We start from the raw sequence: 9024 nt of genomic DNA, 5'->3' as shown, positions 1-9024 counted from the left end.
CTCACAAAACTTTGTATCTCCCAATAAACTTTGTGTAAAGTTATCATGTGATTATTTAAGGTAACAACTAATGGTTTCTCTATCAAGATTTTGAAAGAGCCCCTACCAGTGGGAAGACGCTTCAGCATCAGTGCCTTCTCTCCAGTGGCTATCCGGCCATCACAAAAAGCACATTTTCTAGAGCAAATTTCCCACTCCCACTGCAAATGCTGCGTCGCTCATGTGGCTCATGCAGGGCACTCTGCATTTCACTGCTTTCTGAGACAGACTGCTCTCACTGCGAGAGTATGAGTCTCGCCTTGCTTCGCTCATGGATCACCTTCTACAATGAAGTCAGCCCTGCCCATCCTGCTCTCTCATTTCTCCCCTCCCAGCTGCCGTAGGGGAAGAAATAAAGGCGCTAAAGAAAAAGGTTCTAATTCACTTCTAATTCTGCTGCCCTCACCTCTATTGATGGCGCTAAAGAAAAAGGTTATGGCAAGCTCCCCCCTTGGGAAGAGGCAGTTGCAACACACCTCTGCATGCCACCTGCCTGGGACTAACAGCCTATGGGGTTAATCGGCCCTGCCATGGATGAATTTGCAAAGCACTTCACTGCAGCTCAGAAGTTGTTGCAGGTCATGTGCCTAATACTGCCTATGTGCTCCAGCTCAGCAGCAAGTTCAGGTTACCAGAGTGTTCCATCTTCCCAGCAGCCTGCGAAGTCCTTGCTGTCTCCAGCTCGGTCTCAGCTAAAATGAAAGCCTGTGCTCTGAGCTGTAAGAATTAGTTCAAGTTCAAAGGGGATCGAATCTAAAGATTCAGAATCAAAAACATAAAAAAAAATTCAAAATTATTTACACTTTATCAACCATTCATCCAGCGAAACGTTAAAATCAGTATATCTTATCAGTTTTGATATTTATATTATTCCCTTGTAATACATAATACATGCTAGTGATATATATTTATATATATATATATATATATATATATATTATATATAATATATATATATATATATATATATATTTTTTTTTTTTTTTTTCTATGAGCTAGGTAACAAGATCTGGGCAAAAACATTTAACTCTAAGATACAACACAACACCAGACACTGCTTCTTTATAATGGAACAAGAATTTATTGTTTGCTACTCTAAGATACATGAAACCACTACACCACTAAACACACACACACACAATTCAGAGGATGAGGGTTACTGAGTTTGAATGAAGTCCCAAAAGTCTAATATTTGCTACTAGTTCTTAAATCACAACCTGAGAAAATCACAAAAGCAGAGATTTGGCTTATCTTTATCCTGCTTAAGAGGAATATGCACCAGTTTTCCTAGAAAGGAGATTTTGTCTGTTACTTGCATTTTGGTTGAAAAGGGGTTTTCCTCGTTGCCTGGTCTCAGCAAGGGGAACCCGGTGCTTCTGATTGGTTGGCAATCTTCCTTGTATGACAACTTTGGGATTCAATACACAGTGGATGTATGGTTGCCTGGTTACATAGGAGCATCACAGTTCTTCTGAGAGAGTCTGATTTCACAAGACTTTGAAGATCTCTGCAGGGTCATGAAGCTTCACAAAGTGTTTGAGAGTTCTGGAGGACAAGAACGCTAGCTGCGTGTTGGAGTAAGCATTTCAGTGATTCAAGCTGTTCAGGTGTTTTCAGCAGTTCAAGCAATGAGTTACTTCAGTCACTGTGGTTTTAAGCAAGCCGCTTAAGTCCGTCCCACAAAGTAGTATCCCAATCAGTTGTTACTGCAGTGTGGGGCCACGCCCTGTACCGTTCCTTTTTCATGCATAAATTAACATGATGCTTAGTCTTCCACATGGGGAATATCCCTGTGAGTTTTGTTAATAACTTCTATAAAGTTTTGTAACACGAGTATGGTACTGAATATCAACATTTCATTCACATCAGTGTTCTGCAAATACCAAGACCATTCGTTCAGCACTAAACTTCACATATCTTACACACACATGGTACATATATCTACTAAAAAGGTTATAACGTACAGATTAAAACTCCACCGATTACATAAAACACATCAAGCATATAAAAAGGCATATAACACATTATTTGTGAATATATTTGCACTAATAGCAATGGTAATAAATGATTGTCTTTCAGAAATTCTCCATGCAAGTTTGTGTTTCTTTCGTCTGCAAAGAAAGGGAGATCTGGTGAGCTTCCCACTCAAACTTGTAAGCCACATGTCCTGAGGGTCAAGAAAGTCAGCTACATGAGTCTGGTGAGCCTCCTGGCTCAGAGTGCGGACGTAAATATGTCTTTTTCTGGTTGTATTTTGATTACCAATTTATGCATAAATGGTCAAGGGTACCACAGGCCATCTGTTGCTTGTAGGGGTTGTAACGAATACAATATACCGGTATGATGGTTTATCATGGTTTGAACATGTATGGTTATCATACCATAAACATTTTAGCATATCTACGGTTAAAAAAAAATATCATGCATATGCAACTTATTTTCCGCTCGGGCTGCTTTTACTTTGTATTCACTTGGCTGCTTGCACGTGCACCGGAGAATGAGACAGAGATAATATCTAATCTCCATCCCCGCCGAAAAAAAAGGTTCAAATATTGGATCCAATTTGCAAAAAATGTGGATGCAAAGTGACTGCAAAAGCATGCAATACATCCAACATGTTCGCTCATATTCGCGGACACCATGCCTGCGTGCAGATAAAGGTGTGTTGCATTTATAACAAGTTTTAAGATAAGGTCGTATGATTTCTGTGATGCAGAGGGAATCCCGGTGCAGTCGTGAACATGGAATTTACAGGGTTTAAATTGGGCTGGAGCTGTCTGGGGCTGAGCCCCGGCACATAGACTCCAGGGCTCTACATTAATGCCAGTAAGCATGCTGAGGTAAAAATTGATTGCTGAATGATTGCTGAATGAGTCCATTGTTCTGAACAAATCAGCTGAGTCAAAGTTTCATTAGCCCATGCATAAACATTTGATGAATCAGCTGTTTGAACAAATCGCTTGAATGAACAACTCAATGACTCCCTCATAAACGCTCACTACTGGCAAAACTACTGGCAATTTTACGAAATAAATTTTAGTTACAAAATAGATATATATTATATATTTATATATATATATATATATATATATATATATATATATATATGCCTGACACCAAAGAGCCCCCCACATATCAAATCCCAGTTTAACCCCTCAGTATAATGAGGATCTCATATAAAACGTGCAATCTGATGGATGGATAAATCAAAAGTAGATATGATATGTGTCTGTAAATATTAAAGCGCAAAGAGACTGCTATATAAATAATCTACTTATTTCTACATGTCTCTGAGTGGCACCATTTTTATCTACTACACACTGAAGTACACATACATAAATGGTGTTTTTATACAAGCGTCTAAGTTACATAAACATTGAACATCACCAGAGCTGCACTGAGAGAAAAAATTAAATAAACCATTTTCTAGTTTTATTTAAGAAAAAACATTGTTGAAGGAAATACACAGGTCCACTACAATCCAAAATAAAATTTCGATTTAACTTGAAATTATTACAGAAAACATATCAGCACTTGTACAATTGTACTTCAAGGTTATAATAACAACAGTAATTATATTCTTTATAATAAAACAATTTATTTAAACATTGGTTTTAAGAAAAACTTTGCTAAAACTAAAAAAGGAGTTGTACATTTTCATTTTGATAACCTTTTAAAACATTAAATAAAATGTTAAAAGTGTGATATAGATATTACATAGGGGTGTACAACTTTATTTTTTTAAAATATTTTCAATTAAATTTATTTATGTATTTATTTTGTGATTCAGCAGGGAGACTTCAATACTTTCATTAAAAATGGTTTCAAATCTGTTGTAATAAAGGATTTGTTCACTCCGATAACTTGTTCTTGTTCTTGTAAGAATCATGGTTACTGATAGAATTATTGTTCAATATATTACAGTGAAAAACCGTTTTAAACCATGATATTTTCTGAGACGATTATCATAACGTGAAAATCATACCCTGTTACAATCCTAGTTGCTTGAGTTAAACGTTATCACTGTTCTTTAGATCCTTTGTGTTTGCAAGGCCTGGAGAGTATCCTGTAAATTCAACCATTTTCCTTTGTCTCTTGGACATGGATTTGAGCAAAGCTGGTCAAAAGGGGACAATTGACCATTTGTGGCTGACATGCTTCTAAAACAAAAGGGAGTTCTCTATCCTTCGGTCATTGGCTTAAATCTATCACAGTTTTATCCCCTGCAGTTGATAACCACAGAGCTGTGTGAGACAAGCTGGCGTCATGTGGGTCCTTAATTAATTTTACAATCCACAGCTGGCTAAAAGAAGACTCTTTAGATTCTTCTTGGAATGTGGTGATTCAATAGTTTATTTGCAGCTGTTTGACAGAGGTCCTACAGCGCCCTCAGGCTGCCTAAACGCTTGCTTGGGCAACGGAAGCATTGTTCATGCTGGACCCAACTCAATGCAGGTCCAAGCAAATTATCTCCCTAATACTGGACTTACTTAGGTTCTGCAGACATAGAACAAGGTTACTCCATTCCAGTTCACTCTCAGGCCACTTCGATTCATAGTTATTATTCAAACTTCGCTACAGAACAATGATGCTCACGTTTGTCTTCAGGGCCACACTTCCTTCTTCCCGAGACAGATTCCGGGCCCAGGCCCGTTCTTGATCTCAGGCAATTTGAACCACATGCTTATAAAATGGCTGTTCAACATGCTGACTTTGAAACAGATCCTTGTGCAAATATGCCCCGGGGACAGCCATTCTGATTGTCTCTGGCCCTGACTTTGTAAAAGTGCGCGGACAAAACGGACTCTTTTCCCCTCTGAGATCTGCAGGTCGGATGTCTAGAAGTTGTAATCGCCCTGCTGCCCATTTTCATACTATTAAATAAAGCACATGTCTGTGTGCCATTACAGGTCTACAGGATATTTTTATGAAACCATTGACTGAATATTGACTGAGGACGTCTTGTCCTAAATGATGGCATTAGTGGAAAGTTGCAATAGTAATAAGCCTTTGGATGAGCTCATTGGTTTGGATAATTAAAAGAACTGCAGAGAAGTTCTATGAAGTTTCACAGATGGACACAAGCTCGCAAAGCTCTTTTACAAGTTTTTCTATAACAAATGCTGGACTGTAGCGCTGTATCTTAACAAGTTTATCCTGGATTGGATTTCAGACAGAATTCTGAAGATTTATTACCTCCAGGTCTTTTACAGAGCTGTGTTTTCCCAAGCTTTTTGTCCTACATTCTCTCACAGCCCCATCAGTAATGCTCAAGCACCCTTAAACATTCTATTTCCATTTCTTTCATACTACTTCATACCACTCATACTGATTTCATGCTTGGTCATGCCTAACCCATTTGGGGGTTTATGTTAGCATGTGTTTTCATTTGATCATAGACTCCAAAAATACAAGTTCTTAAATATCCTCTGGAACTCAAAAACTCTATACACATTGTCATGATAATTTATAAATTAGTCAGAGATAACTTTTGTTGGCTTCACCTGTCCTACCTTAGGCAAGCTATTGAAAGTTCACTCCTGTTTTCCACTGAATGTTTTTTTCTGTTTTGGGCACTTTCATTTTAATTCTTCTGAATTTGGGGGGTGAGGTTCATAATTTTAAACAAGAAAATAAATATTGAATTTTAATTGGCCTCCAATTTCCATGCACAAGGTCCCTGCCACCTGAAGCCCTTTTCTCAGGCTCTGAGTATAGGCATGATCGGTTTAGTTTTTGCTGGGAACAAAAGCCTATTTACTTTGATTTTCTGCAGCAAAAGATGTCTATAATTAATACCATATCAGCGAGATGCCTCATATCCTAGGCCCTCATTTGTAGCTTGACAGAACAACAAATTCAAACTTCTATTTTCCTCTTTCTATCAATTAGTGCAGTTGATCAGGTTGCATGAATTAGGTTGTGGTAATGCGTGTGGTGAGCATTTTATCGGGTTGGTTAATGTAAGACATTTAATATTGTTAAAATAATTGACATGCAATGAAGATCATCAAGAATGTGAATGAAGTCAGTGGAAAATTTTGTGGAACATTTATATCGATTTGTGCACCGAGATTGCTTTAAGATGGTCATTCAAAAAGGCATTATAATTCAGAACCACAAAGTTGTCTTGTTTTGTTTAATGGGCTCTCACACACTGATGCTGGAGTGACTTATCATCAAAATGTAACTGAGATACTCAGATCCAGTGTATTTTTGTGTATTTTTAAGTAGATTGCATTTTTAAATTGACAGGTGAAAAACTTGAATTTCAGCTCGGTTAATTTAAAAAATGCTGGGTTACACTTTATTTTGATAGTCCACTTTAGACAATTCTACTAACTATAAGTAACTTTGTAACTACAGTACATGTCAACTACATGTCACTAATTCTCATTAATTTTGCAACTGCAATGTCTACTAACTCTCAGAGTAGACTGTTAGGGTAGTTTTAGGGTTAGTGTTAGGGGTAGTTTAGGTTTTAGGGGTTTAGTTTAAGTTGACAATAAGTTGACAAAGAAAAGTGTTAGAAGATATTAAGTAGACAGTCTACTAATACTCTACTAACTGCTAGTTGACTTGTTCTGTAGCTGCAAAAGTTAATTACTGTTAGTAGAATGTCTAAAGTGGACTATTGAAATAAAGTGTTACCAAATGTTGCAACCAAGTTTCAATGTCATTGGTTGCTTTCAGTGTATTTTTTTCGATATTTTAGAGCAAATAGTTTTGTTTGTTTTCTTGTTTGCTTGGATGTTTTTTTAATTTATTTATCATGTTTATGTATGTTCAACAAAATAAGACATTTTGAAAGGATGTTGGTAATCAGTTTTTGGTGACAACAGGTCTTTATGTGTATAATTTTATCATTTGTATCTTAGACAAACAACAAAATCACACCATTTTTCAATTAAATTATCAAAAAAACAAAATATAAAAATGAACTAATGTGTATACTACAAAGTAACTAACATTTTTCAGCAAACAGTAGTTTCATCTGTTTTCAAAATATTACCGCTTTTCCAGTAATAAGTTATCTTTTCCCGCAAGTCTCAGTGTAGCGTGACCAACATTATTGTTTTTTATTATATTGTATTTCATTTTGTTTGATAACTAAGTAATTTTCATGTAGCTCCTTGCACTATAATATGGCCTCAAAACACTTTTAACATTGTGCATGATTTGTAAACTAATATATTTTGATGTTTGGATTAAATAACCAGCTCCATATCCATGCATGGCTTTTCTAATGAAGTAAACTTGCTGGGAAGCTCTCCTGGTAAAGCATAGCACTTGTGATGCAGAGCGCTCGGGTAATATTCGTCATAAACAAAGAGCTCAAAAACACTTGTAGAAAAAAAGCTCAAAATGGCATGGTGGCTTCAGCAAAGGCATTTTTATCTCACGTTTATATTTTGTTAACAACTGTCGGTAAGGTCTAATGTATGTGGCACGTTAACTTTAAGTGCAATAAAGCAGTAACCTTTTGAACCAACCCACTGGACATTTCAATTTCAAACTTCTGTGAAACTGAATGCATGTTTTAGTGCCCACTCGTAACATTTTACTTAGAAAGTGTTGCAAAATGTGCAAGAAGGAACATAAATATCCATTTTGCAGGAAATGTCACCATAGCCATGTTTTTCCAGCCTGGGTTAATAAATTGAACTGTTCAATTTATTTCTATAACCATAATAAAGGTCTTCATTATTTTTTGTGCCAGATAAATACTGCTCTAGAGCACACTGGTTTCTGAATTCTGAACATTTTTGCTTGTCTCCCTTTTTAAACCACCTGTTTCAGATCATCATTCACATAGAGAGATCCATGAACTGAACTGAGTTTGTCAGATAAGAGAGACATACAAAATGTGAAGAGCCGCGGGCCTGCAGGAATGAAATTGAGAACCACTGCTCTAGAGAATAAAATATCATCATCTTATAGTTATATAATTACAAAGGATATTCCCATGTAGACATCTTTTAGTTTCTCTTCTTAATAGTAGCTTGTAGTTTAGCAAACGGCTTGTTCAAGGGGGTTGCCTTGACTGCAAATTTAAGTTAGCTTGTCGTTTAAGAAGTTTAGTCATTTAAAATAACTTCCCCAACATTGCATCTTTATTATACATCAATACAGTCACCAGCCATCAAGTTCATCGGGTGGGGGTGGTCGGGGGAGGGGTACTGGAACTGAGAACAACTAGAGGATAAAATAATCTATTTAAAAACCTAAAAATGTTGACCTATAACTTTTAAAGTGAAAGCACAACTGTGAGGGAGATTGTGAATGCTGTTAGACATAATTATATGACATTTTATTAACAAGAAGCTCCCTCTCCATTGTAGTTTTGTAAACTCTGGGAGAAAGACTTTTACTCTCACTGACAAGCTGGCAGGATTTATTGTTTCAAGTCAACGTTTTCACAACGTACATTTTGAATTCTATAAGATATTAACCCAGGCCTCTCTACCTAGCTCCTCCATTTCCACATAGCCTCTTGTTTAATTTCCTGCCCCTCCATTGTTTGCCTCAACTGCAAGTACCAATTTGCATGCTTTTAACATCCACACCCACCCAGTGCCTGCAAGCAAAGGATGGTTGCATCCTGTTTCAAAGGGGCTGGAAGGAAGTAAGTCATCTTTGAGTATGAGAAACCCTCCATCTGCAGAAACACATGGCAGGCAAGGGGAGACATGAATAACAGCCTTATGTGAGGACGTGAGCTTGTGGTTGTTCGTGGAGCGAGAGTGACTTTAAAACTTGAGTTCCTGTCGATTGTCTTCATGTCCGTCTACTACTACGTGACTGCTTGATGCCCTATTAGAAGATATTAGGGGATGCCCCAACATCAGTATTTCAACGGTTCGCTGGGCACGGTCGAGGAAGCTCTTGATTTGTTGTTGTTTTTGTTTTCTGCATTTTTCTTCAATCCTTCTCTTTATATATATTTTGGTTTGTGTTTTTAGTGAGTGTATATGCCCTTTTCCT

This window comes from Cyprinus carpio, chromosome A14 (genome assembly GCF_018340385.1).
Source record: "Cyprinus carpio isolate SPL01 chromosome A14, ASM1834038v1, whole genome shotgun sequence".
Taxonomy (NCBI): Eukaryota; Metazoa; Chordata; class Actinopteri; order Cypriniformes; family Cyprinidae; genus Cyprinus; species Cyprinus carpio.
Note: the sequence above shows the minus strand (reverse complement) of the source record.